This window comes from Salmo salar, chromosome ssa01 (genome assembly GCF_905237065.1).
Source record: "Salmo salar chromosome ssa01, Ssal_v3.1, whole genome shotgun sequence".
Taxonomy (NCBI): Eukaryota; Metazoa; Chordata; class Actinopteri; order Salmoniformes; family Salmonidae; genus Salmo; species Salmo salar.
In genome coordinates, this window is record NC_059442.1 from 171,942,481 (window position 1) to 171,968,415 (window position 25,935).

Below are 25,935 nucleotides of genomic sequence, written 5' to 3' on the forward strand. Positions count from 1 at the left end.
ACTAAGTAACTAAGTGGTTAGTTAGTTAAACGTCGTTAGACTGTATTTGTTAGATGAACTTAGAGAAGGAGACGGAGCGGACAGTTCAGCAGCGACACAACGTTGTCTTTTGTTTCAGAACAGAAGGCAGGCAGCGTGGCACACCATGACAACTTGGAGGTGGCATAGACAAATGAAATGCTACAAATTGGCGAACCAAACTGCACAATTATGGTCACCAGTTGCAAGTTAGTTTATAGGCAAAAAAAAAAAAAGATACAAAAAAATAATAATAACGCGTCATAGGCTATGACGGTTTCATGACATGTTATAACTAAGTTATAACATGAATATCTGTGTTCATGTCTGCAGCCCAACGCCGATACACCTGTTAGATAGTTGAGCATATGGAACAAATGTATCTGAAAATAATAATTGTCTGAAAATGTTGTAGGAGGAAGATGTTATAAATGTATCGACCAGCCCACCGCCCACATGCCGTTATTTTCCCACGCACACCAGTAGTAAACAATGATTTACAGTAGCTCATATTCCGCTGTTATTAAAACAGCTCTGATATCATGTATATCTATGTTTAAATAACCTCATTTCACTTGAAGATGATTCTGTTGAAAGTAGTTGTACATATTGTGAAAATGATGCTTTAGGTTAGTGTGTGTATCAGAGCCTCTGTTGTTTTCGCGAAGAAAGAAACGCCCCTTACATATCTTAAAATGGCAGCATATCTTCATCTAATGTCTTCATTTGGGACTTTTACTGGCCATGTGTGACGATACTCCATTACTTACAGTAATGACACATATCATGCGAGAGTACAGACAATAGAAAAAGCGTTGGCAACTAACTCAACAAGCGAAGGAAAAAACGGGCTATTTTCTATTACTTTATTAAGTCAAGTCTAGATAATGAACAAGCAAACGTCCCTGCGCATACACACAGAGATGGTCTCTCTAATCTATAGTTTATTTCAGTGACCTGAAGTCCTTAACTGAATAGAATAAGACCAATAAAGCTATGTGAACACTTAAAAGAAGGTTAGGTTTAGGCTGCGAGAGGGGCTTGTTTGCGCCCCCCTTCCCCCCCTTCCTGCGTTCAATTCTCTACATTTTCTATCCGTGACTATAATTCCACTACACATTAAACAGTGCGAGGTGCTATGCAAAAATGTTACATGCGTTTGTGTAATGGGCAATTACTGTAAAGAAAAAAACAACATACCCATCCATTGCACAGAGGAAACAGTGTAGAAAGGACAGTGAACGCTCAGGAAAGTGAAGACATCGGTTTGGGTGTTGTTACTACTGCTCAGCTAGATCGCGCCCCTCCAACACTGAAATGTTCACTCTCATACGCACAATGGCACGCTTCCTGTTAATAAACTGACGTGAAAATACACAGACATGTACAGACGCCTTGCCTGCCTGCCTCGCTGTACAAAATGGCCTCTCCTCTCAGGCAGCTCCAACATAGACACACACACACACACACCTTTGTCACTTACAACAACGAACGCACATCCATGTATACACCACTCTGCGCCCTAGCGCGCCATCACCGCGCACACAGTTTGGATAGAAATTAGGATAGAATATCTCTGTGCCGCCATGTCAGCGATAAAGACTGAGATCTCATCTAGGGACAGAGTGGACTCTAGTCGAATGTCTGCTGCAGACTAGCACTTAGTTCAACAGGAATAATCTTGTTCAATGGCAGGTGTTAATTCATTAAGTTAATGGATCACACTGATCCAAGACTCACTTTAATTAATTGGTCACATTAATTTATCCATGAGAGACACCGTGAAATCGTAGCACTTTTTGTTTTTTGGGGGGTTTAATAAAGAAATTCTTTAACATATACAGTTTTAAAGAATAATTAACACAAACATGTTTATTTTACTATCATTGTGGGACCAAACAATTTAGTCCCATTCAAAATCCTATTTTTCCTAACCTTAAACTAAACTTAAACCCAAACCTAATCCTAATTGTAACCCTAAACCTAAAACAGCATTTTTCCTTGTGGGGACCGGTGAAATGTCCCCACTTATCCGAATTGTCCTTGTTTTAGTTTTACTAATGAACCCCCCCCCCCACACACACACACTTACCAAAACACCCTGAGACTGCAGCATGTACAAACTTGTTGCACCAGTCTGACTAGAAAGACTGAAGTCTTGTATACATAGGCTATGTAATTAAAACATTACTCAAATACAAGGGAAAACTAGTTCCTAACATTCTACTGCCCCCTATGTCACTCTCTTTCTCTCTCTCACCCTCTCTCTCTGTGTGTGTGTGTGTGTGTGTGTGTGTGTGTGTGTGTGTGTGTGTGTGTGTGTGTGTGTGTGTGTGTGTGTGTGTGTGTGTGTCCACATCACATGGTCAAGAGTAATGCATTTGATATTCATTGACATCAGAGGACTGCATTACAGCCACTTGCAGCCATTGGCGCAATTTTCAAAACATTAAAAATCCTATTACTTCAATTTCTCAAACATATGACTATTTTACAGCTATTTAAAGACAAGACTCTCGTTAATCTAACCACACTGTCCGATTTCAAAAAGGCTTTACAACGAAAGCAAAACATTAGATTATGTCAGCAGAGTACCAAGCCAGAAATAATCAGACACCCATTTTTCAAGCCAGCATATAATGTCACCAAAACCCAGAAGACAGCTAAATGCAGCACTCACCTTTGATGATCTTCATCAGATGACAACCCTAGGACATTATGTTATACAATACATGCATGTTTTGTTCAATCAAGTTCATATTTATATCAAAAACCAGCTTTTTACATTAGCATGTGACGTTCAGAACTAGCATACCCCCGCAAACTTCCGGGGAATTCGCTAACATTTTACTAAATTACTCACGATAAACGTTCACAAAAAGCATAACAATTATTTTAAGAATTATAGATACAGACCTCCTCTATGCACTCGATATGTCCGATTTTAAAATAGCTTTTTGGTGAAAGCACATTTTGCAATATTCTAAGTACATAGCCCAGGCATCACGGGCTCGCTATTTAGACACCCGGCAAGTTTAGCACTTACCAATATCAGGTTTACTATTATAAAAGTTTGATTACCTTTTGTTGTCTTCGTCAGAATGCACACCCAGGACTGCTACTTCAATAACAAATGTTGGTTTGGTCCAAAATAATCCATCGTTATATCCGAATAGCGGCGTTTTGTTCGTGCGTTCCAGACACTATCCGAAATAGTAAAGAAGTGTCGCGCGCATGGCGCAATTCGTGACAATAAAATTCTAAATATTCCATTACCGTACTTCGAAGCATGTCAACCGCTGTTTAAAATCAATTTTTACGCAATTTTTCTCGTAGAAAAGCGATAATATTCCGACAGGGAATCTCCTTTTCGGCAAACAGAGGAAAAAATCCCAAAGGCGGGGGCGGTCGGGTCACGCGCCTAAGCCCAGTGTCCCTTGATCGGCCACTTGAGAAAGGCGATAATGTGTTTCAGCCTGGGGCTGGGATGACGACATTCTGTTTTTTCCCGGGCTCTGAGCGCCTATGGACGACGTGGGAAGTGTCACGTTAGAGCAGAGATCCTTAGTAAAAGATAGAGATGGAAAAGAAGTTCAAGAAATGGTCAGACAGGCCACTTCCTGTAAAGGAATCTCTCAGGTTTTGACCTGCCATTTGAGTTCTGTTATACTCACAGACACCATTCAAACAGTTTTAGAAAATTTAGGGTGTTTTCTATCCATATGTAATAAGTATATGCATATTCTAGTTACTGGGTAGGAGTGGTAACCAGATTAAATCAGGTATGTTTTTTATCCAGCCGTGTCAATACTGCCCCCTAGCCCTAACAGGTTTAATATAGCCTACAGGATTCCCATTCAAAATCCTGTTTTCCCAAACCCCTAAACCTAACATTTACGGCAGCGTTTACGACAGCATTTTCGACAGCATTTACGACAGCAAATTTCAATTTACAAAAAATGAAATTACTGTGTTTTTGTCCTTTGAGCTTCTAGTCATGAAATCTATGCAGCCTACTCAATCACTTTTTATAGCTACTGTTTACAGGCCTCCTGGGCCATATACAGCGTTCCTCACTGAGTTCCCTGAATTCCTATCGGACCTTGTAGTCATGGCAGAAAATATTCACATTTTTGGTGACTTCAATATTCACATGGAAAAGTCCACAGACCCACTCCAAAAGGCTTTCGAAGCCATCATCGACTCAGTGGGTTTTGTGCAACATGTCTCTGGACCTACTCACTGCCACAGTCATACTCTGGACCTAGTTTAGTCCCATGGAATAAATGTTGTGGATCTTAATGTTTTTCCACATAATCCTGGACTATCGGACAACCATTTTATAACTTTTGCCATCGCAACAAATAATCTGCTCAGACCTCAACCAAGGATCATCATAAAGCCGTGCTATAAATTCACGGACAACCCAAAGATTCCTAGATGCCCTTCCAGACTCTCTCCACCTACCCAAGGACGTCGGAGTACAAAAATCGTTTAACCACCTAGCTGAAGATCGAAATTTAACCCAGCGTAATACCCAAGATGCAGTTGCACCCCAAAAATAAAAAACATTTGTCACAAGAAACTAGCGCCATGGTATACAGAAAATACCCGAGCCCTGAAGCTTCCAGAAAATACCCGAGCCCTGAAGCTTCCAGAAAATACCAGAGCCCTGAAGCTTCCAAAAAATACCTGAGCCCTGAAGCTTCCAGAAAATACCTGAGCCCTGAAGCTTCCAGAAAATACTTGAGCCCTGAAGCTTCCAGAAAATACCCGAGCCCTAAAGCTTCCAGAAAATACCCGAGCCCTGAAGCTTCCAGAAAATACCCGAGCCCTGAAGCAAGCATCCAGAAAATTGGAACGGAAATGGCGCCACACCAAACTGGAAGTCTTCCGACTAGCTTGGAAAGACAGTACCGTGCAGTATCGAAGAGCCCTCACTGCTACTCGATCATCCTATTTTTCCAACCTAATTGAGGAGAATAAGAACAATCTAAAATGTATTTTTGATACTGTCACAAAGCTAGCTAAAAAAACAGCATTCCCCAAGAGAATATGGCTTTCATGAATTCATGAACTTCTTCATTACGGAAATTACGGACATAATGATCATTAGAAAGCAAATTACGGACTCCTTTTTCAATCTGCGTATTTCTCCAAAGCTCAGTTGTCCTGAGTCTGCACAGAACTGCCAGGACCTAGGATCAATGGAGACACTCAAGTTTTTTAATCCTTTATCTCTTGACACATTCAGGAAAATAGTAATGGTCTCTAAACCCTCAAGCTGCATTCTGGACCATTTTCCAACTACTGGACCCTTTTCCCCTCCTATGTTGAACATAATAAACGGCTCTCTATCCTCCGGATGTGAACCAAACTCACTAAAAGTGGCAGTAATAAAGCCTCTTCTGAAAAAGCCAAACCTTGACCAGGAAAATGTAAAAAACTATCGGCCTATATCTAATTTTTGAAAGATTTGTTGCGCAGCCTTCCTGAAGACAAATAATGTATACGAAACACTTCAGTCTGGTTTTAGACCGCATCATAGCACTGAGACTGCACTCGTGGTGGTAAATTACCTTTTAATTGCGCCAGACCAAGGCTCTGCATCTGTCCTCGTGCTCCTAGACCTTAGTGCTGCTTTTGACACCATCGATCACCACATTCTTTTGGAGAGATTGGAAACCCTAATTGGTCTACATGGACACGTTCATGCCTGGTTTAGATCTCATCTGTCTGAAAGATATCAGTTTGTCTCTGTGGATGGTTTGTCCTCTGTCAAATCAATTGTAAGTTTCAGTGTTCCTCAAGGCTCTGTTTTAGGACCACTATTGTTTCCACTATATATTCTACCTCTTGGTGATGTCATTTGGAAACACAATGTCAACTTTCACTGCTATGCAAACGACACACAGCTGTACATTTCGATGAAACATGGTGAAGCCCCAAAATTGCCCTCCTTTATTGCCCTCCTTATTGTCCCTAGAATTTCTAAGCAAACAGCTGGAGGCAGGGCTTTCTCCAATAGAGCTCAATTTTTATGAAATGGTCTGCCTATCCATGTGAGAGACTCAGACTCGGTCTCGACCTTTAAGTCTTTACTGAAGACTCATCTCTTCAGTAGGTCCTATGATTGAGGGTAGTCTGGCCCAGGGGTGTGATGGTGAACGGAAAGGCACTGGAGCGACGAACCGCCCTTGCTGTCTCTGCCTGGCCGGTTCCCCTCTCTCCACTGGGTTTCTCTGCCTCTAACCCTATTACAGGGCTGAGTCACTGGCTTATTAGTGCTCTTCCATGCCGTCCCTAGGAGCGGTGTGTCACTTGAGTGGGTTGAGTCACAGACGTGATCTTCCTGTCCCATTTTGTGCCCCCTCAGACTCGTGCGGTAGAGGAGATCTTCGTGGGCTGTACTCAGCCTTGTCTCAGGATGGTAAGTTGGTGGTCTGTTGATATCCCTCTAGTGGTGTGGGGTCTATACTCAGCCTGGTCTGTTGATATCCCTCTAGTGGTGTGGGGTCTATACTCAGCCTGGTCTGTTGATATCCCTCTAGCGGTGTGGGGTCTATACTCAGCCTGGTCTGTTGATATCCCTCTAGTGGTGTGGGGTCTATACTCAGCCTGGTCTGTTGATATCCCTCTAGTGGTGTGGGGTCTATACTCAGCCTGGTCTGTTGATATCCCTCTAGTGGTGTGGGGTCTATACTCAGCCTGGTCTGTTGATATCCCTCTAGTGGTGTGGGGTCTATACTCAGCCTGGTCTGTTGATATCCATCTAGTGGTGTGGGGTCTATACTCAGCCTGGTCTGTTGATATCCCTCTAGTGGTGTGGGGTCTATACTCAGCCTGGTGGTCTGTTGATATCCCTCTAGTGGTGTGGGGTCTATACTCAGCCTGGTCTGTTGATATCCCTCTAGTGGTGTGGGGTCTATACTCAGCCTGGTCTGTTGATATCCCTCTAGTGGTGTGGGGTCTATACTCAGCCTGGTCTGTTGATATCCCTCTAGTGGTGTGGGGTCTATACTCAGCCTGGTCTGTTGATATCCCTCTAGTGGTGTGGGGTCTATACTCAGCCTGGTGGTCTGTTGATATCCCTCTAGTGGTGTGGGGTCTATACTCAGCCTGGTCTGTTGATATCCCTCTAGTGGTGTGGGGTCTATACTCAGCCTGGTCTGTTGATATCCCTCTAGTGGTGTGGGGTCTATACTCAGCCTGGTCTGTTGATATCCCTCTAGTGGTGTGGGGTCTATACTCAGCCTGGTGGTCTGTTGATATCCCTCTAGTGGTGTGGGGTCTATACTCAGCCTGGTCTGTTGATATCCCTCTAGTGGTGTGGGGTCTATACTCAGCCTGGTGGTCTGTTGATATCCCTCTAGTGGTGTGGGGTCTATACTCAGCCTGGTCTGTTGATATCCCTCTAGTGGTGTGGGGTCTATACTCAGCCTGGTCTGTTGATATCCCTCTAGTGGTGTGGGGTCTATACTCAGCCTGGTCTGTTGATATCCCTCTAGTGGTGTGGGGTCTATACTCAGCCCGGTGGTCTGTTGATATCCCTCTAGTGGTGTGGGGTCTATACTCAGCCTGGTGGTCTGTTGATATCCCTCTAGTGGTGTGGGGTCTATACTCAGCCTGGTCTGTTGATATCCCTCTAGCGGTGTGGGGTCTATACTCAGCCTGGTCTGTTGATATCCCTCTAGTGGTGTGGGGTCTATACTCAGCCTGGTCTGTTGATATCCCTCTAGTGGTGTGGGGTCTATACTCAGCCTGGTGGTCTGTTGATATCCCTCTAGTGGTGTGGGGTCTATACTCAGCCTGGTCTGTTGATATCCCTCTAGTGGTGTGGGGTCTATACTCAGCCTGGTCTGTTGATATCCCTCTAGTGGTGTGGGGTCTATACTCAGCCTGGTCTGTTGATATCCCTCTAGTGGTGTGGGGTCTATACTCAGCCTGGTGGTCTGTTGATATCCCTCTAGTGGTGTGGGGTCTATACTCAGCCTGGTGGTCTGTTGATATCCCTCTAGTGGTGTGGGGTCTATACTCAGCCTGGTCTGTTGATATCCCTCTAGTGGTGTGGGGTCTATACTCAGCCTGGTGGTCTGTTGATATCCCTCTAGTGGTGTGGGGTCTATTCTCAGCCTGGTGGTCTGTTGATATTCCTCTAGTGGTGTGGGGTCTATACTCAGCCTGGTCTGTTGATATCCCTCTAGTGGTGTGGGGTCTATACTCAGCCTGGTCTGTTGATATCCCTCTAGTGGTGTGGGGTCTATACTCAGCCTGGTCTGTTGATATCCCTCTAGTGGTGTGGGGTCTATACTCAGCCTGGTCTGTTGATATCCCTCTAGTGGTGTGGGGTCTATACTCAGCCTGGTCTGTTGATATCCCTCTAGTGGTGTGGGGTCTATACTCAGCCTGGTCTGTTGATATCCCTCTAGTGGTGTGGGGTCTATACTCAGCCCGGTGGTCTGTTGATATCCCTCTAGTGGTGTGGGGTCTATACTCAGCCTGGTGGTCTGTTGATATCCCTCTAGTGGTGTGGGGTCTATACTCAGCCTGGTCTGTTGATATCCCTCTAGCGGTGTGGGGTCTATACTCAGCCTGGTCTGTTGATATCCCTCTAGTGGTGTGGGGTCTATACTCAGCCTGGTCTGTTGATATCCCTCTAGTGGTGTGGGGTCTATACTCAGCCTGGTGGTCTGTTGATATCCCTCTAGTGGTGTGGGGTCTATACTCAGCCTGGTCTGTTGATATCCCTCTAGTGGTGTGGGGTCTATACTCAGCCTGGTCTGTTGATATCCCTCTAGTGGTGTGGGGTCTATACTCAGCCTGGTCTGTTGATATCCCTCTAGTGGTGTGGGGTCTATACTCAGCCTGGTGGTCTGTTGATATCCCTCTAGTGGTGTGGGGTCTATACTCAGCCTGGTGGTCTGTTGATATCCCTCTAGTGGTGTGGGGTCTATACTCAGCCTGGTCTGTTGATATCCCTCTAGTGGTGTGGGGTCTATACTCAGCCTGGTGGTCTGTTGATATCCCTCTAGTGGTGTGGGGTCTATTCTCAGCCTGGTGGTCTGTTGATATTCCTCTAGTGGTGTGGGGTCTATACTCAGCCTGGTCTGTTGATATCCCTCTAGTGGTGTGGGGTCTATACTCAGCCTGGTCTGTTGATATCCCTCTAGTGGTGTGGGGTCTATACTCAGCCTGGTCTGTTGATATCCCTCTAGTGGTGTGGGGTCTATACTCAGCCTGGTCTGTTGATATCCCTCTAGTGGTGTGGGGTCTATACTCAGCCTGGTGGTCTGTTGATATCCCTCTAGTGGTGTGGGGTCTATACTCAGCCTGGTCTGTTGATATCCCTCTAGTGGTGTGGGGTCTATACTCAGCCTGGTCTGTTGATATCCCTCTAGTGATGTGGGGTCTATACTCAGCCTGGTCTGTTGATATCCCTCTAGTGGTGTGGGGGCTGTGCTTTGGCAAAGTGGGTGGGGTTATATCCTGCCTGGTTTGGCCCTGTCCGGGGGTATCATCAGACAGGGCCACAGTGTCCCCCAACCTCCACCTGTCTCAGCCTCCAGTATCTATGCTGCAGTAGTCTATGTGCCGGGGGGCTAGGGTCAGTCTGTTATCTGGTGTAATTCTCCTGTCTTATCTGGTGTCCTGTGTGAATTGAAATATGCTCCCTCTAATTCTCTCTCTCTCCCTCTCTCCCTCCCCTCTCAGAAGACCTGAGCCCTAGGACCATGCCTCAGGATTTGCCTGATGACTCTTGGCTGTCTCCAGTTTCAACTGTTCTGCCTGCGGCTATGGACCCCTGACCTATTCACCAGACGTGCTACCTTGTCCCGGACCTGCTGATTTCAACTCTCTCTCTCTCTCTCTCTCTCTCTCTGTCTCTCTCTCTCTCTCTCTCTCTCTCTCTTTCTCTCTACTGCACCTGCCGTCTCTAACTCTGAATGATCTGCTTTGAAAAGCCAAATGACATTTACTCCAGAGGTACTGACCTGTTGCACCCTCTAAAACCACTGTGATTATTATTCGACCCTGCTGGTCATATATGATCGTTTGAACATCTTGAAGAACAATCTGGCACAGCCAGAAGAGGACTGGCCACCTCTCAGAGCCTGGTTCCTCTCTACCCGGCACAGCCAGTAGAGGACTGGCCACCTCTCAGAGCCTGGTTCCTCTCTACCCAGCACAGCCAGTAGAGGACTGGCCACCCCTCAGAGCCTGGTTCCGCTCTACCCAGTACAGCCAGTAGAGGACTGGCCACCCCTCAGAGCCTGGTTCCTCTCTACCCAGTACAGCCAGTAGAGGACTGGTCACCCCTCAGAGCCTGGTTCCTCTCTACCCAGCACAGCCAGAAGAGGACTGGCCACCCCTCAGAGCCTGGTTCCGCTCTACCCAGTACAGCCAGTAGAGGACTGGCCACCCCTCAGAGCCTGGTTCCTCTCTAGGTTTCTTCCTAGGTTCTGGCCTTTCTAGGGAGTTTTTCCTAGCCACCGTGCTTCTACATCTGCATTGCTTGCTGTTTGGGGTTTTAGGCTGGCTTTCTGTATAGCACAGTGACATCTGCTGATGTAAAAAAGGGCTTTATACTGTTGAAGTTGGAAGTTTACATACACTGAGGTTGGAGTCATTAAAACTCGCTTTTCAACCACTCCACAAATGTTTTGTTAACAAACTATAGTTTTGGCAAGTCGGTTAGGACATCTATTTTGTGCATGAAACAAGTAATATTTCCAAAAATTGTTTACAGACAGATTATTTCACTTATAATTCACTGTATCACAATTCCAGTGGGTCAGAAGTTTACATACGCTAAGTTGACTGTGCCCTTAAACAGCTTGGAAAATTCCATGAAATGATGTCATGGCTTTAGAAGCTTCTGATAGGCTAATTGACATAATTTGAGTCAACTGGAGGTGTACCTGTGGATGTATTTCAAGGCCTACCTTCAAACTCAGTGCCTCTTTGCTTGACATCATGGGAAAATCAAAAGAAATCAGCCAAGACCTCAGAAAACAATTGTAGACCTCCACAAGTCTGGTTCATCCTTGGGAGCAATTTCCAAATGTCTGAAGGTACCACGTTCATCTGTACAAACAATAGTACGCAAGTATAAACACCATGGGACCACGCAGCCGTCATACCGCTCAGGAAGGAGACACGTTCTGTCTCATAGAGATGAACGTATGTCACGATTCCCACCGACGGTGGCGCCCCCTCCTGCTCGGGTGGCGCTCGGCGGTCATCGTCACCGGCCTATTAGCTGCCACCGATTCCCTTTTTGGTTTCCCCTTCTTTTTGGTTTTGTGCACCTGTGTTCGTTTGGTTAATTTAGCGGGGCTATTTATGTTAGCTGGTCCGCTTCCGTGTTGTGCGGGATTATTTCTATTGTGACGGCTCATGTTCGTGTCGGCGCTATTTTACGCCGTGTGTATTTTCTCCCCTGTGTTTGGGAATATTTTGTTTGATGAGTGAGTGTACATTAAATACGCCACTACCCTGTGCTCGCTGCTTCCTGTGCCTCATTCCTTCACCACGACTGCCAACCCGTTACAGAATCCCGCACCACGAAAAGGCATGGAATCAGCAGGAGCAGCGGCCACCCCTGTCCCCTCGATGGAGGAACGTGTCCTCCACCACACTACGGTCCTCCACCGCATAGGATCCGCGATGGACCAGATGATGGAGAGGATGGACCGATGGGAGAGAAGTGGTCTCCTCTCTCCACCTCCGGCTCCTCCGATGCAGCCACCTCCTCCTCCCACTACGTCTGGCTCAGGCACGCTTCATTTGGTCCGAGAGAGTAGGATGGGGCAGCGGCTGGGTGCAAGGGATTTCTGCTCCAGCTCGAGCTGTACCTGGCCACCGTCAGACCTGCTCCCTCAGGAGAGGAGAGCGTGAGGGCCCTCGTTTCCTGCCTGACGGGCCGAGCTCTGGAGTGGGCTAATGCGGTCTGGAATGGCCCAGACTCGACGAGGGACCATTATCCAGAGTTCACCCGTCGCTTTCGGGCCGTGTTCGACCACCCTCCGGAAGGAAGAGCGGCGGGTGAACGGCTGTTCCACCTCAAGCAGGAGACGAGGAGCGCTCAGGACTTCGCGTTGGAGTTCAGGACCTTGGCTGCTGGGACGGGGTGGAACAACAGGGCCCTCATAGACCACTATAGATGCAGTCTCCGGGCGGTCGTCCGCAGGGAGCTGGCCTGTCGAGATGCCGCTCTATCCCTGGACGAGCTCATCGACATGTCCATTCGTTTGGACAATCTGCTGGCTGCCCGCGGGCGTTCGGAGAGGGTCCTGCCCGTTCCACCTCCGTGCACCCCCGCCCCTACCCCTATGGAGGAAGGGGGGGCCGTGCCAAGGGGCACCGCAGGAGCTGGCTCCTCCTGCACCAGCTGTGGTCGGAGAGGACACACGGCCGACCGGTGCTGGAGGAGCCAGTCTAGGAGTCGAGAGGGCAGGCAGAACACTTCTCGGTCACCCCAGGTGAGTCAGCACCAGATTCACCCAGAACCCCCTGTTGGTCACGTGTTTTTACCTGTTTTGTTTACCAAATGTTTTCCCTCTTCCCAGCATAGGGCGCTAGTCGATTCAGGCGCAGCTGGGAACTTTATGGATCGTGGACTTGCCATTAAGCTGGGCATTCCGTGGGTGCCGTTAGATTCCCCCTTCCCCGTGCACTCCCTAGATAGCTGACCATTAGGGTCAGGGCTAGTCAGGGAGTCTACGGTGCCACTTATGGAGCGGCTGGGGTCTCGGTCAGTTTGACCTCCGGTTTTCACCCCGAGAGCAATGGGCAGGCGGAGAGGGTGAACCAGGAGGTGGGCTGGTTTCTGAGGTCGTATTGCCAGGACCGGCCAGGGGATTGGGCGAGGTACATTCCCTGGGCTGAGTTAGCCCAGAACTCACTTCGCCACTCCTCTACTAACATGTCACCCTTTCAGTGTGTTTTGGGTTACCAGCCGGTCCTGGCACCATGGCACTGGAGCCAGACCGAGGCTCCTGCGGTGGAGGACTGGGTACAGCACTCCTAGGAGACCTGGAGAGCCGTCCAGGACTCCCTGAAGGAGGCCAGTGGACGGCAGAAGAGGAATGCTTATCGCCACCGCAGTGAGGCACCCGTGTTCGTACCGGGAGACAGGGTCTGGCTCTCGACCCGGAACCTGCCCCTCCGCGTGCCCTGCCGGAAGCTGGGGCCGCAGTGTGTGGGGCCCTTTAAAGTCCTGAGGAGGATAAACGAGGTGTGTTATCGGTTACAACTCCCTTCCTATTACCATATTAACCCCTCGTTTCAAGTGTCTCTCCTCAGGCCGGTGGCTGGTCCCCTGCAGGAAGGTGAGGTGCCGGAGGTCCCTCCACCCCCTCTGGACATCGGGGGGTCCCCGGCGTACAGCATACGGGCCATTCTGGACTCGAGACGCCGGGCAAGGGGCCTGCAGTACCTCGTGGACTGGGAGGGGTACGGCCCGGAGGAGAGGTGCTGGGTGCCGGCGGAGGACGTCGTGGACCCATCCATGTTGAAGGATTTCCATCGCCTCCGTCCGGATCGCCCTGCGCCTCGCCCTCTGGGTCGTCCTCGAGGCCGGTGTCGGCGCGCTGCGGGAGCCGCTTCCTGTGCTTCATTCCTTCACCACGACTGCCAACCCGTTACAACGTACTTTGGTGTGAAAAGTGCAAATCAATCCCAGAACAACAGCAAAAGGACCTTGTGTAGATGCTGGAGGAAACAGGAACAAAAGTATTTAAATCCACAGTAAAACGAGTCCTATATCGACATAACCTGAAAGGCCGCTCAGCAAGGAAGAAGCCACTGCTCCAAAACCGCTTCCTAGCTCCAACAGTACAGTAATACATAACGAAATGCTTGTGTTCCCAGCTCCAACAGTACAGTAATACATAACTAAATGCTTGTGTTTCTAGCTCCAACAGTACAGTAATACATAACTAAATTCTTGTGTTTCTAGCTCCAACAGTACAGTAATACATAACTAAATGCTTGTGCTCCAACAGTACAGTACTACATAACTAAATGCTAATGTTCCAACAGTACAGTAATACATAACTAAATGCTAATGTTCCTAGCTCCAACAGTTCAGTAATACATAGCTAAATGCTTGTGTTTCTAGCTCCAACAGTGCATTAATACATAACTAAATGCTTGTATTTCTAGCTCCAACAGTGCAGTAATACCGAACAATACAAAACAATATACACAAATCCCCACCCAAAAAATAAATCTACCAATGTCTGGAATATATACTGAACAAAAAATAAAAAACACAACATGCAACATTTTTGTCAAGTCCTGACCAGTGAAGGGGTCTATTTGTTATTGTAGTTTGGTCAGGACGTGGCAGAGGGTATTTGTTTTCATGGTTTTGTGTAGAGGGATATTTTGTGTAGAGTGTTTCTGGGGTTTATTGGTGTAAGTGTCGATGTAGAGGGGGTAGTTGATTTAGGTGGTTCGGGGTGTGTGTGTATTATAGAGGGGTATTTAATTTATGTGTTCCGGGGTGTTGGGTATGTTCTTGTGTTTGTATTTCTAAGCGGCTGTTCTAGTTTTGTATTTCTGTGTTGGCCTGGTATGACTCTCAATCAGGAACAGCTGTACATCGTTGTTGCTGATTGAGAGTCATACTTAGGGAGCCGTGTTTAGCGTTATGCCTTACAGGACTGTTATTCGTCGTTTCGTTGTTTTTGTATACGTTTTTGTTTTGGTTTCCCTTCTTTGTCCTATTAAAAGAAGATGAGTGTACATATAGCTGCAGCGTTTTGGTCTCAACCCTTCAACTACCGTGACAATTTTCAACAATTTTACTGAGTTTACAGTTCATCAGCTTTCTTCTGTACTCCCTGTTCACCCACGACTGCGTGGCCAAGCACGCCTCCAACTCAATCATCTAGTTTGCGGACGACACTACAGTGGTAGGATTGATTACCAACAACGACGAGACGGCCTCCAGGGAGGAGGTGAGGGCCCTCAGAGTGTGGTGTTAGGAAAATAACCTCACACTCAACGTCAACAAAACAAAAGAGCTGATCGTGGACTTCAGGAAACAGCATATCCACATCGATGGGTCAGTAGTGAAGAAGGAGGAACGTTTTTTTAAAGTTCCTTGACATACACATCATGGACGAACTGAAATGGTCCACCCACACAGACCTCTTCAACCTCAGAAGGCTGAAGAAATGTGTCTTGTCACCTAAAACCCTCACAAACTTCTACAGATGCACAATTAAGAGCATCCTGTCGGGCTGTATCACCACCTGGTACGGCAACTTCACCACCCTCAACCGCAAGGCTCTCCAGAGGGTAGTGAGGTCTGCACAACGCATCACCGGGGGCAAACTACCTGCCCTCCAAGACACCTACACCACCCGATGTCACAGGAAGGCCAAAAAGATCATCAAGGACAACAACCACCCGAGCCACTGCCTGTTCACCACACTGTCATCCAGAAGGCGAGGTCAGTACAGGAGCATCAAAGCTGGTACCGATTGACAGAATCTGTTTTTCAATCTCAAGGCCATCAAACAGCCATCACTAACATAGAGAGGCTGCTGCCAACATACAGACTCAAATCACTGGCCACTTTAAGAAATGGAATTATTAATGGTATCACTAGTCACTTTAAATAATGCCACTTTAATCATGTTTACATATCCTACATTACTCATCTCTTATGTATATACTGTATTTGTCACGTTCGTCGTAGGAAGGAGACCAAAGCGTAGCGTGGGTATCATTCCACATCTTATATCTTCTCTAGGGTAGGGGGCAGTATTTTGACGTCCGGATGAAAGGCGTGCCCAAATTAAACTGCCTGCTACTCAGGCTCAGAAGGTAGGATATGCATATCATTAGTAGATTAGGATAGAAAGCACTCTGAAGTTTCTAAAACCGTTTGAATGATGTCTGTGAGTATAACAGAACTCATATGGCAGACAAAAACCTGAGAAAAATCCAACCAGGAAGTGTGGAAATCTGAGGGTTGTAGTTTTTCAAGTGATTCCCTATCCAGCATACAGTGACTTAGGGTTCATTTCGCACTTCCTAAGGCTTCCACTAGATGTCAACAGTCTTTAGAATGTTGTTTCATGCTTCTACTGTGAATATGGAGCGAACAAGAGGGCCTGGAAGTTGATGAGTGAGAAAATGACATGAGCTCAGAGGTGCGCTCACATGAGAGTTAGCTGTGTTCCTTTTCTTTTTTGAAGACATTGGAATTGTCCGGTTGGAATATTACTGAAGATTTATGTTAAAAACGTCCTAAAGATTGATGCTATACATCGTTTGACATATTTCTACAAACGTAAATATAATTTTTTTAAACTTTTCGTCGTGACATTTGCGTGTGCTTCCTGCATTTGGAGTAGTGGACTGAACGTGCGAGCAAAAGGAGGTATTTGGACATAAATAATGGACTACTATCGAACAAAACAACATTTATTGTGGACCTGGGATTCCTGGGAGTGCATTCTGATGAAGATCATCAAAGGTAAGTGAATATTTATAATATTATTTCTGAGTTTTGTTGACTCCACAAAATGGCGGGTTTGGTTTCGTGGCTCTACTCAGATTATTGCAAAGTGTGCTTTCGCTGTAAAGTTTTTTAGAAACCTGACACAGCGGTTGCATTAAGGAGAGGTGTATCTATAATTCTTTGAATAACAGTTTATTATTTTATCAATGTTTATGATGAGTATTTCTGTAAATTGATGTGCTCCTTCACCGGAAGTTTTGGGAGGCAAAACATTTCTGAACATTACACGCCAATGTAAAATAAGGTTTTTGGATATGCATATGAACTTTATCGAGCAAAACATACATGTATTGTGTAACATAAAGTCCTATGAGTGCCATCTGATGAAGATCATCAAAGGTTAGTGATTCATTTTAGCTGTATTTCTGGTTTTTGTGACGCTTCTCCTTGCTTGGAAAATGGCTGTGTGGTTTTTCTTGTTAGGTGCTGTCCTAACATAATCTAATGTTATGCTTTCGCCATAAAGCCTTTTTGAAATTGGACAATGTGGTTGGATTAACGAGAAGTGTATCTTTAAAATGGGATATACTAGTTGTATGTTTGAGAAATATGAATTATGAGATTTTTGTTGTTTTGAATTTGGCGCCCTGCTATTTCACTGGCTGTTGGCAGTGTGTCCCGCAGGTGGGACGCTAGCGTCCCATATACCCCAGAGAGGTTAATTTAATGTGAAACTTTGCAAAACAAACAATAAACTACAAACAAAACACAAACCGTGACGAAAGAGGTGCAACATGCACAAACTCAAAATAATCTCCCACTGACACAGGTGGGAAAAACAACTACTTAAATATGATCCCCAATTAGAGACAACGATGGGGATCATACAAAAATCCCAACATAGAAAAAAGAAACTAGAACCAAAACAACATAGAACTAAATAAACTAGATAAACTCCCCAGTCACGCCCTGACCTACTCTACCATAGAAAATAAGAACTCTATGGTCAGGACGTGACAGTACCCCCCCCAAAGGTGCGGACTCCGGCCGCAAAACTTGAAACCAAAAAGGCAGGGTTGGGGGGGTGTCTAGTGTTGGTGGCGGCTCTGGTGCAGGACGAAGAACCTTCTCATCCTGTGGATCCTCCCGCATCGGAGGCGGTTCTGGTGCGGGACGAAGAACCCTCTCATCCTGCGCATCCCCCAGCAGCGGAGGCGGCTCTGGTGCAGGACGAAGAACCCTCTCATCCTGCGAACCCGCCAGCATCGCTGGAGGCTCCGGACTGCCGACCGTCGCTGGAGGCTCCGGACTGCCGACCGTCGCTGGAGGCTCCGGACTGGGTAACGTCGCTGGAGGCTCCAGATTGGGTACCGTCGCTGGAGGCTCCGGACTGTGGGCCGTCTCAGGAGGCTCCTGAATGTGGGCCGTCTCAGGAGGCTCCGGACTGGGTAACGTCGCTGGAGGCTCCAGACTGGGTACCGTCGCTGGAGGCTCCGGACTGGGTACCGTCGCTGGAGGCTCTGGACTGGGTACCGTCGCAGGAGGCTGCGGACTGTGGGCCATCTCAGGAGGCTCCGGGCTGTGGGCCGTCGTTGGAGTTTCCGGACTGTGGACCGTCGTTGGAGATTCCGGACTGTCAAACGTCGCCGGAAGCTCTGGACTGGGAACTGTCGCCGGAAGCTCTGGACTGGGAAGGCGCACTGGAGGCCTGATGCGTGGGGCTGGCACAGGGGGCGCCAGACTGGTAACACGCACCTCAGGGCGAGTGCGGAGCGCTGGCACAGGACGCACCAGACTGGGCAGGAGCACTGGAGGCCTAGTGCGTGGAGCCGGGACAGGTGGCACCAGACTGGTGACACGCACTTCAGGGCGAGTGCGAGGAGCAGGCACAGGACGTACTGGACTGGGGAGGCGCTCTGGAGGCCTGATGCGTGGGACCGGTACAGGTGGTACCGGACTAGTGATACGCACTTCAGGGCGAGTGCGGGGAGCAGGCACAGGACATACTGGACTGAGGACACGCACTTCAGGGAGAGTGCGAGGAGGAGGCACAGGATATACTGGACCGTGGAGGCGCACTGGAGGTCTGGAGCGTAGAGCTGCCACAACCCGTACTGTCTGAATGCTCACTTTAGCCCGGCAAATGCAGGGTGCAGGCACAGTGCGCACCGGGCTATGAATGCACACTGGAGACGCAGTGCGCATCACCGCATAACACGGTGCCTGACTGGTTACACGCTCCCCGCGGTAAGCACGGGGAGTTCCAGCGTGCGTATCGTTCCACATCTTTTATTTTAACGTGAAACTTTGCAAAACAAACAATAAACTATAAACAAAACGCAAACCGTGACGACAGAGGTGCAACATGAACTAACTCAAAATAATCTCCCATAAACACAGGTGGGGAAAAACAACTACTTAAATATGATCCCCAATTAGAGACAAGGATGACCAGCTGCCTCTAATTGGGGATCATCCAAAAACCCCAACATAGAAAAAAGAAACTAGAAACAAAACAACATAGAACTAGATAAACCCCCCCAGTCACGCCCTGACCTACTCTACCATAGAAAATAAGAACTCTCTATGATCAGGACGTGACAGTATTTTATACCATCTTTTGCATCTTGCCTATGTGTGTGTGTGTGTGTGTGTGTGTGTGTGTGTGTGTGTGTGTGTGTGTGTGTATAAGGTAGTTGTGAATTTGTAAGATTATTTGTTAGATATTACTGCACTGTCGGACTAGAAGCGCAAGCATCTCGCTACACTCGCATTAACATCTGCTAACCATGTGTATGTGACCAATAAAATTTGATTTGATTTTATAACGAAATCCATCAATTGAAAAGCATTAATTAGGCCCTAATCTATGGATGGGCCTAGGAGGGCATAGGTCCACCCACTGGGGAGCCAAGCCCAGCCAATCTGAATGAATTTTTTTTTCCCCAACAAAAAGGCTTAATTACAGACAGAAATACTCCTCGGTTTCATCTGGTGACTGGTCTCAGACGATCCTACAGGTGAAGAAGACTGATGTGGAGGTCCTGGGCTTGCGGGAGTGTATTGTTTTATCCCCAAAACATAGCCCTAACCTTAACCACTTGGAATTAATACCTAAACCTTTTAAGTTGTTTCTGTTTTTTAACCTGTAGAATTAATGGGTACAAAAATCTACGTTCATCCAATAACGTCAAATCCCGACGTGAAACTATGAGATCAGGTTGGATGTTCCATAGTGTCATCGACAGTCCGGAACTAGCCTATCCTACAGTTCAACCCTTTCTTTACTGTGTGTGACTTACAGGAAGCTGGCAGGACAAACCCTGTTCATCACAGGAGCAAGTCGTGGAATAGGGAAAGCTATCGCACTCAAAGCTGCCAGAGATGGTGCCAATGTTCTCATAGCTGCTAAAAGAGCACAGGTCCACACCAAACTTTCTGGGACCATCGACACAGCTGCAGAAGAAAGTGAGTACAGCTTGACTTTACCTTAGCTTTGTTATGCTTTTTGGTTAAATGAATGACCAACCATAGAAGCGATGTAACTTTGCGTTTAAGACTTGTTACTAAGCAAATTATGTGTGTCAAAGTACCACCTGCAAGTGAACAAATCTTTACATTTCCAGCACTTGACTGCGACTGTGACGTGTAACTCTGTCTTTCTTAAACTCACTATTTAGTCCCTCCCAGTTTACCCGATTGTTCTTTGGGCTCCCAAGTGGCGCAGCGGTCTAAGACACTGCATCTCAGTGCAGGAGGCAACACTACAGTCCCTGGTTCAAATCCAGGCTGCATCACATCTGGCTGTGATTGGGAGTTCTGTAGGGTGGTGCACAATTGTCCCAGTGTCATCTGTGGTAGGCTGTCATCATAAATAAGAATTTGTTCTTAACTTGCCTAGTTAAAGTAAAATGTTTAATAAACTCAACCATTTAGTCCCAGTTTACCAGACATTCTTCAGTTTCATGACTACTGAAGTATATGTGATACTAAGTACATTGGTACGTGTTGGGTTTTCTCTCTCCGTGAGTGTGTGTGTTGCTAGTCGAGGAATTGGGAGGCAAAGCGTTGCCTTGTATCGTAGGTGTCAGAGATGAGAAGCAGATTTGAGATGCAGTGGAACAGGCCTTGCAGAAGTTTCGAGGTGATCATCAGCAACAGACTAGGCTACGCTATAGAGACTGCTTAGAGAGACAACGTCTTCTGGAGTGGATGGATCTGAATGGTATTATGATGAACCTCCAAGTGGCACCCTATTCCCTATATATTGCATAATTAATTTTTTTAACAAGTTATTTTATTTGAAAATATATTTTTTTTAGGTGGGGGGTGACAGGCACAATACCCATTTCAATGAATATATAAAGTTTTATATAACCTGTGCCTGTGGGTTACGACTTAATACATCGAGTATATTTAAGTAATAATGAATTCAGTATAAACAGAACAATTCTATAAAACAAAGTGGGCTCCAATCAATCAATCAATCAATCAATCAATCAATCAATCAATCAATCAACTGTATTGATAAAGCCCTTCTTACATCAGCTGATATCTCAAAGTGCTGTACAGAAACCCAGACTAAAACCCCAAACAGCAAGCAATGCAGGTGTAGAAGCACGGTGGCTAGGAAAAACTCCCTAGGAAAAACTCCCTAGAAAGGCCAAAACCCCTGGAAGAAACCTAGAGAGGAACCAGGCTCTGAGGGGTGGCCAGTCCTCTACTGGCTGTACTGGGTAGAGAGGAACCAGGCTCTGAGGGGTGACCAGTCCTCTACTGGCTGTACTGGGTAGAGAGGAACCAGGCTCTGAGGGGTGACCAGTCCTCTACTGGCTGTACTGGGTAGAGAGGAACCAGGCTCTGAGGGGTGGCCAGTCCTCTTCTGGCTGTGCTGGGTAGAGAGGAACCAGGCTCTGAGGGGTGACCAGTCCTCTACTGGCTGTACTGGGTAGAGAGGAACCAGGCTCTGAGGGGTGACCAGTCCTCTTCTGGCTGTACTGGGTAGAGAGGAACCAGGCTCTGAGGGGTGGCCAGTCCTCTTCTGGCTGTACTGGGTAGAGAGGAACCAGGCTCTGAGGGGTGACCAGTCCTCTACTGGCTGTACTGGGTAGACCAGAGGAACCAGGCTCTGAGGGGTGACCAGTCCTCTTCTGGCTGTGGAGATAAGAGTACATGGCCATTAAGGCCAGATTGTTCTTCAAGATGTTCATAGATGACCAGCAGGGTCGAATAATAATCACAGTGGTTGGCTTTTCGTAGCCGAGCATTCAGAGGTCGAGACAGCAGGTGTGGTAGAGAGAGATTTGAAAACAGCAGATCCGGGACGGTAGCACGTCCAGTGAACAGGTCAGGGTTCCCTAGCCGCAGACAGAATACAATTTAACGTTTGGTACAGATTGTCCTCCCACGTCTGCCCCTCTTTGTAAATGTGTTCATTTCATCCAGGATCGCTTACATTGACATATCAATTTTGAATTGAGTTTAGGATTCTGTTTAGTTACTGACTGTTTTTTTTTTATAAGGAAGGAAATCTATTTATTAAAATGGAAACGTTTGGGATTCTGTAAGTGGAGATGGAGTCCTCCATCGGGGTCTTGATAGGCAGTAGGGCTGATTTTGTTCGATTCATTTCATAACTTGAGATATAAGCTGAATTGATCTATGATTTTTTTATGTGTTTGGGTGTGCGCGTTTTGTGTAGCCAGTTGTTGTGATAACCATCTTGTGTCTTGACAGAAATACTTTCCACAAAACCTTCTCAATTAAATGTTAACTTCAAAGTAGGCTTACCTGGCAGAAGTAAAGTACCAGTCAAAAGTTTGGACACACACCAACTCATTCAAGGGTTTTTCTTTTTTTTTTACTATTTTCTACATTGTAGAATAATAGTGAAGACATCAGAACTGTGAAAAGGCACATATGGAATCATGTAGTAACCAACAAAAAGTGTTAAACAAATGAAAATATATTTTAGATTATTCAAAGTAGCCAAGAGTGTGCAAAGCTGTCATCAAGGAAAAGGGTGGCTACTATGAAGAATCTCAAATATTAAATATATTTTGATTTGTTTAACACTTTTGTTGTTTTCTTCCAGGTATGTGCATTCAGATGTGATTTAAGCATTGACATGGACTCAGAACATTAATTTCCGTTGTTTCTCTATGAACCATTGTAATTTTGAGAGTGGAAAAACAAAATAAACATAATTTGGTCAATAAATCTGATTTTTATAGGGCCCTCCTTGAAGTTGTTTTATTAACCATTATTTTACCAGATATATTGACAGAAAAACGTGCACTGGGCCAAGGGGTTTCACGGATAATAAAAAATAACAACAGAGAACTTTGGATCACTGGGTCTACTGCTTCTAGTGATTCTGAACGGAGCAGAGCAGATATTGCCTGTTATAACTATGGCTGAGCGATTGGCGCCAACTTCATGTTGCTGAAGTTGGCGCCATTTCCCATGTGTTCCAAGACAGACCAGAGACCATTCTAGTCTATCAAAAAGCTTTTTCTGTATCGAGAGAGAAAACGGCCCTAGGAGCTGTTGTTTCTGAGGAAGCATTTAACATATGTAATAGTCGACGGAGGTTATTCGAGAATAATAATGTTTTAAAAAACCCGCTGTGGTCCATGTGAACCATTTAATAAAGGCAATTGTCTTTCCTTTATGGAAACATCTAAGGAAAGTGATTATTCCTCTTTACCCAAGATGGTGACTGAGGTTCTTCTGTAGTCATTATGATTACATCTTTAGTTGTGTTTGGGGCTGATGGGAAAAAAAACAGACAGTTTGTACAAATGGTTCTCTATTCTGTATGAGTCCTTATGGACCAGGTGTTCTCTATTCTGTATGGGTCCTTATGGACCAGGTGTTCTCTATTCTATATGAGTCCTTATGGACCAGGTGTTCTCTATTCTATATGAGTCCTTATGGACCAGGTGTTCTCTATTCTATATGAGTCCTTATGGACCAGGTGTTCTCTAGTCTATATGAGTCCTTATGGACCAGGTGTTCTCTATTCTATATGAGTCCTTATGGACCAGGTGTTCTCTATTCTATATGAGTCCTTATGGACCAGGTGTTGTCTATTCTATATGAGTCCTTATGGACCAGGTGTTCTCTATTCTATATGAGTCCTTATGGACCAGGTGTTCTCTATTCTATATGAGTCCTTATGGACCAGGTGTTCTCTATTCTATATGAGTCCTTATGGACCAGGTGTTCTCTATTCTATATGGGTCCTTATGGACCAGGTGTTCTCTATTCTATATGAGTCCTTATGGACCAGGTGTTGTCTATTCTATATGAGTCCTTATGGACCAGGTGTTCTCTATTCTATATGAGTCCTTATGGACCAGGTGTTCTCTATTCTATATGAGTCCTTATGGACCAGGTGTTCTCTATTCTATATGAGTCCTTATGGACCAGGTGTTCTCTATTCTATATGAGTCCTTATGGACCAGGTGTTCTCTATTCTATATGAGTCCTTATGGACCAGGTGTTCTCTATTCTATATGAGTCCTTATGGACCAGGTGTTCTCTATTCTATATGAGTCCTTATGGACCAGGTGTTCTCTATTCTATATGGGTCCTTATGGACCAGGTGTTCTCTATTCTATATGAGTCCTTATGGACCAGGTGTTGTCTATTCTATATGAGTCCTTATGGACCAGGTGTTGTCTATTCTATATGAGTCCTTATGGACCAGGTGTTGTCTATTCTATATGAGTCCTTATGGACCAGGTGTTCTCTATTCTATATGAGTCCTTATGGACCAGGTGTTGTCTATTCTATATGAGTCCTTATGGACCAGGTGTTGTCTATTCTATATGAGTCCTTATGGACCAGGTGTTGTCTATTCTATGTGAGTCCTTATGGACCAGGTGTTGTCTATTCTATGTGAGTCCTTATGGACCAGGTGTTCTCTATTCTATATGAGTCCTTATGGACCAGGTGTTGTCTATTCTATATGAGTCCTTATGGACCAGGTGTTCTCTATTCTATATGAGTCCTTATGGACCAGGTGTTGTCTATTCTATATGAGTCCTTATGGACCAGGTGTTGTCTATTCTATGTGAGTCCTTATGGACCAGGTGTTGTCTATTCTATGTGAGTCCTTATGGACCAGGTGTTCTCTATTCTATATGAGTCCTTATGGACCAGGTGTTCTCTATTCTATATGAGTCCTTATGGACCAGGTGTTCTCTATTCTATGTGAGTCCTTATGGACCAGGTGTTCTCTATTCTATATGAGTCCTTATGGACCAGGTGTTCTCTATTCTATGTGAGTCCTTATGGACCAGGTGTTCTCTATTCTATATGAGTCCTTATGGACCAGGTGTTCTCTATTCTATATGAGTCCTTATGGACCAGGTGTTCTCTATTCTATATGGGTCCTTATGGACCAGGTGTTCTCTATTCTATATGAGTCCTTATGGACCAGGTGTTCTCTAGTCTATATGAGTCCTTATGGACCAGGTGTTCTCTATTCTATATGGGTCCTTATGGACCAGGTGTTCTCTATTCTATATGAGTCCTTATGGACCAGGTGTTCTCTATTCTATATGAGTCCTTATGGACCAGGTGTTCTCTATTCTATATGAGTCCTTATGGACCAGGTGTTCTCTATTCTATATGGGTCCTTATGGACCAGGTGTTCTCTATTCTATATGAGTCCTTATGGACCAGGTGTTCTCTATTCTATATGGGTCCTTATGGACCAGGTGTTCTCTATTCTATATGAGTCCTTATGGACCAGGTGTTCTCTATTCTATATGAGTCCTTATGGACCAGGTGTTCTCTATTCTATATGAGTCCTTATGGACCAGGTGTTCTCTATTCTATATGAGTCCTTATGGACCAGGTGTTCTCTATTCTATATGAGTCCTTATGGACCAGGTGTTCTCTATTCTATATGAGTCCTTATGGACCAGGTGTTCTCTATTCTATATGGGTCCTTATGGACCAGGTGTTCTCTATTCTATATGAGTCCTTATGGACCAGGTGTTCTCTATTCTATATGAGTCCTTATGGACCAGGTGTTCTCTATTCTATGTGAGTCCTTATGGACCAGGTGTTCTCTATTCTATATGAGTCCTTATGGACCAGGTGTTCTCTATTCTATATGAGTCCTTATGGACCAGGTGTTCTCTATTCTATATGGGTCCTTATGGACCAGGTGTTCTCTATTCTATATGAGTCCTTATGGACCAGGTGTTCTCTATTCTATATGAGTCCTTATGGACCAGGTGTTCTCTATTCTATGTGAGTCCTTATGGACCAGGTGTTGTCTATTCTATATGAGTCCTTATGGACCAGGTGTTGTCTATTCTATATGAGTCCTTATGGACCAGGTGTTGTCTATTCTATATGAGTCCTTATGGACCAGGTGTTGTCTATTCTATATGAGTCCTTATGGACCAGGTGTTCTC

At 45.9% G+C, this 25,935-nt stretch overlaps 1 protein-coding gene and 1 pseudogene across 2 annotated transcripts in view; one reads left to right on the forward strand and one right to left on the reverse strand.

The window, feature by feature from the left end:
* LOC106572778 (polypyrimidine tract-binding protein 3) overlaps positions 1 to 1,484 on the reverse strand; it is a 121,336-nt gene extending 119,852 nt beyond the window's left edge. For both annotated transcript variants that reach the window (XM_045694155.1, XM_045694149.1), the window contains exon 1: positions 1,219 to 1,484. The gene's annotated coding sequence lies outside the window, so the exon portion shown is untranslated. The remainder of the gene's footprint in view (positions 1 to 1,218) is intronic.
* LOC106572858 (hydroxysteroid dehydrogenase-like protein 2) overlaps positions 1 to 25,935 on the forward strand; it is a 51,014-nt pseudogene that overhangs the window by 18,272 nt on the left and 6,807 nt on the right.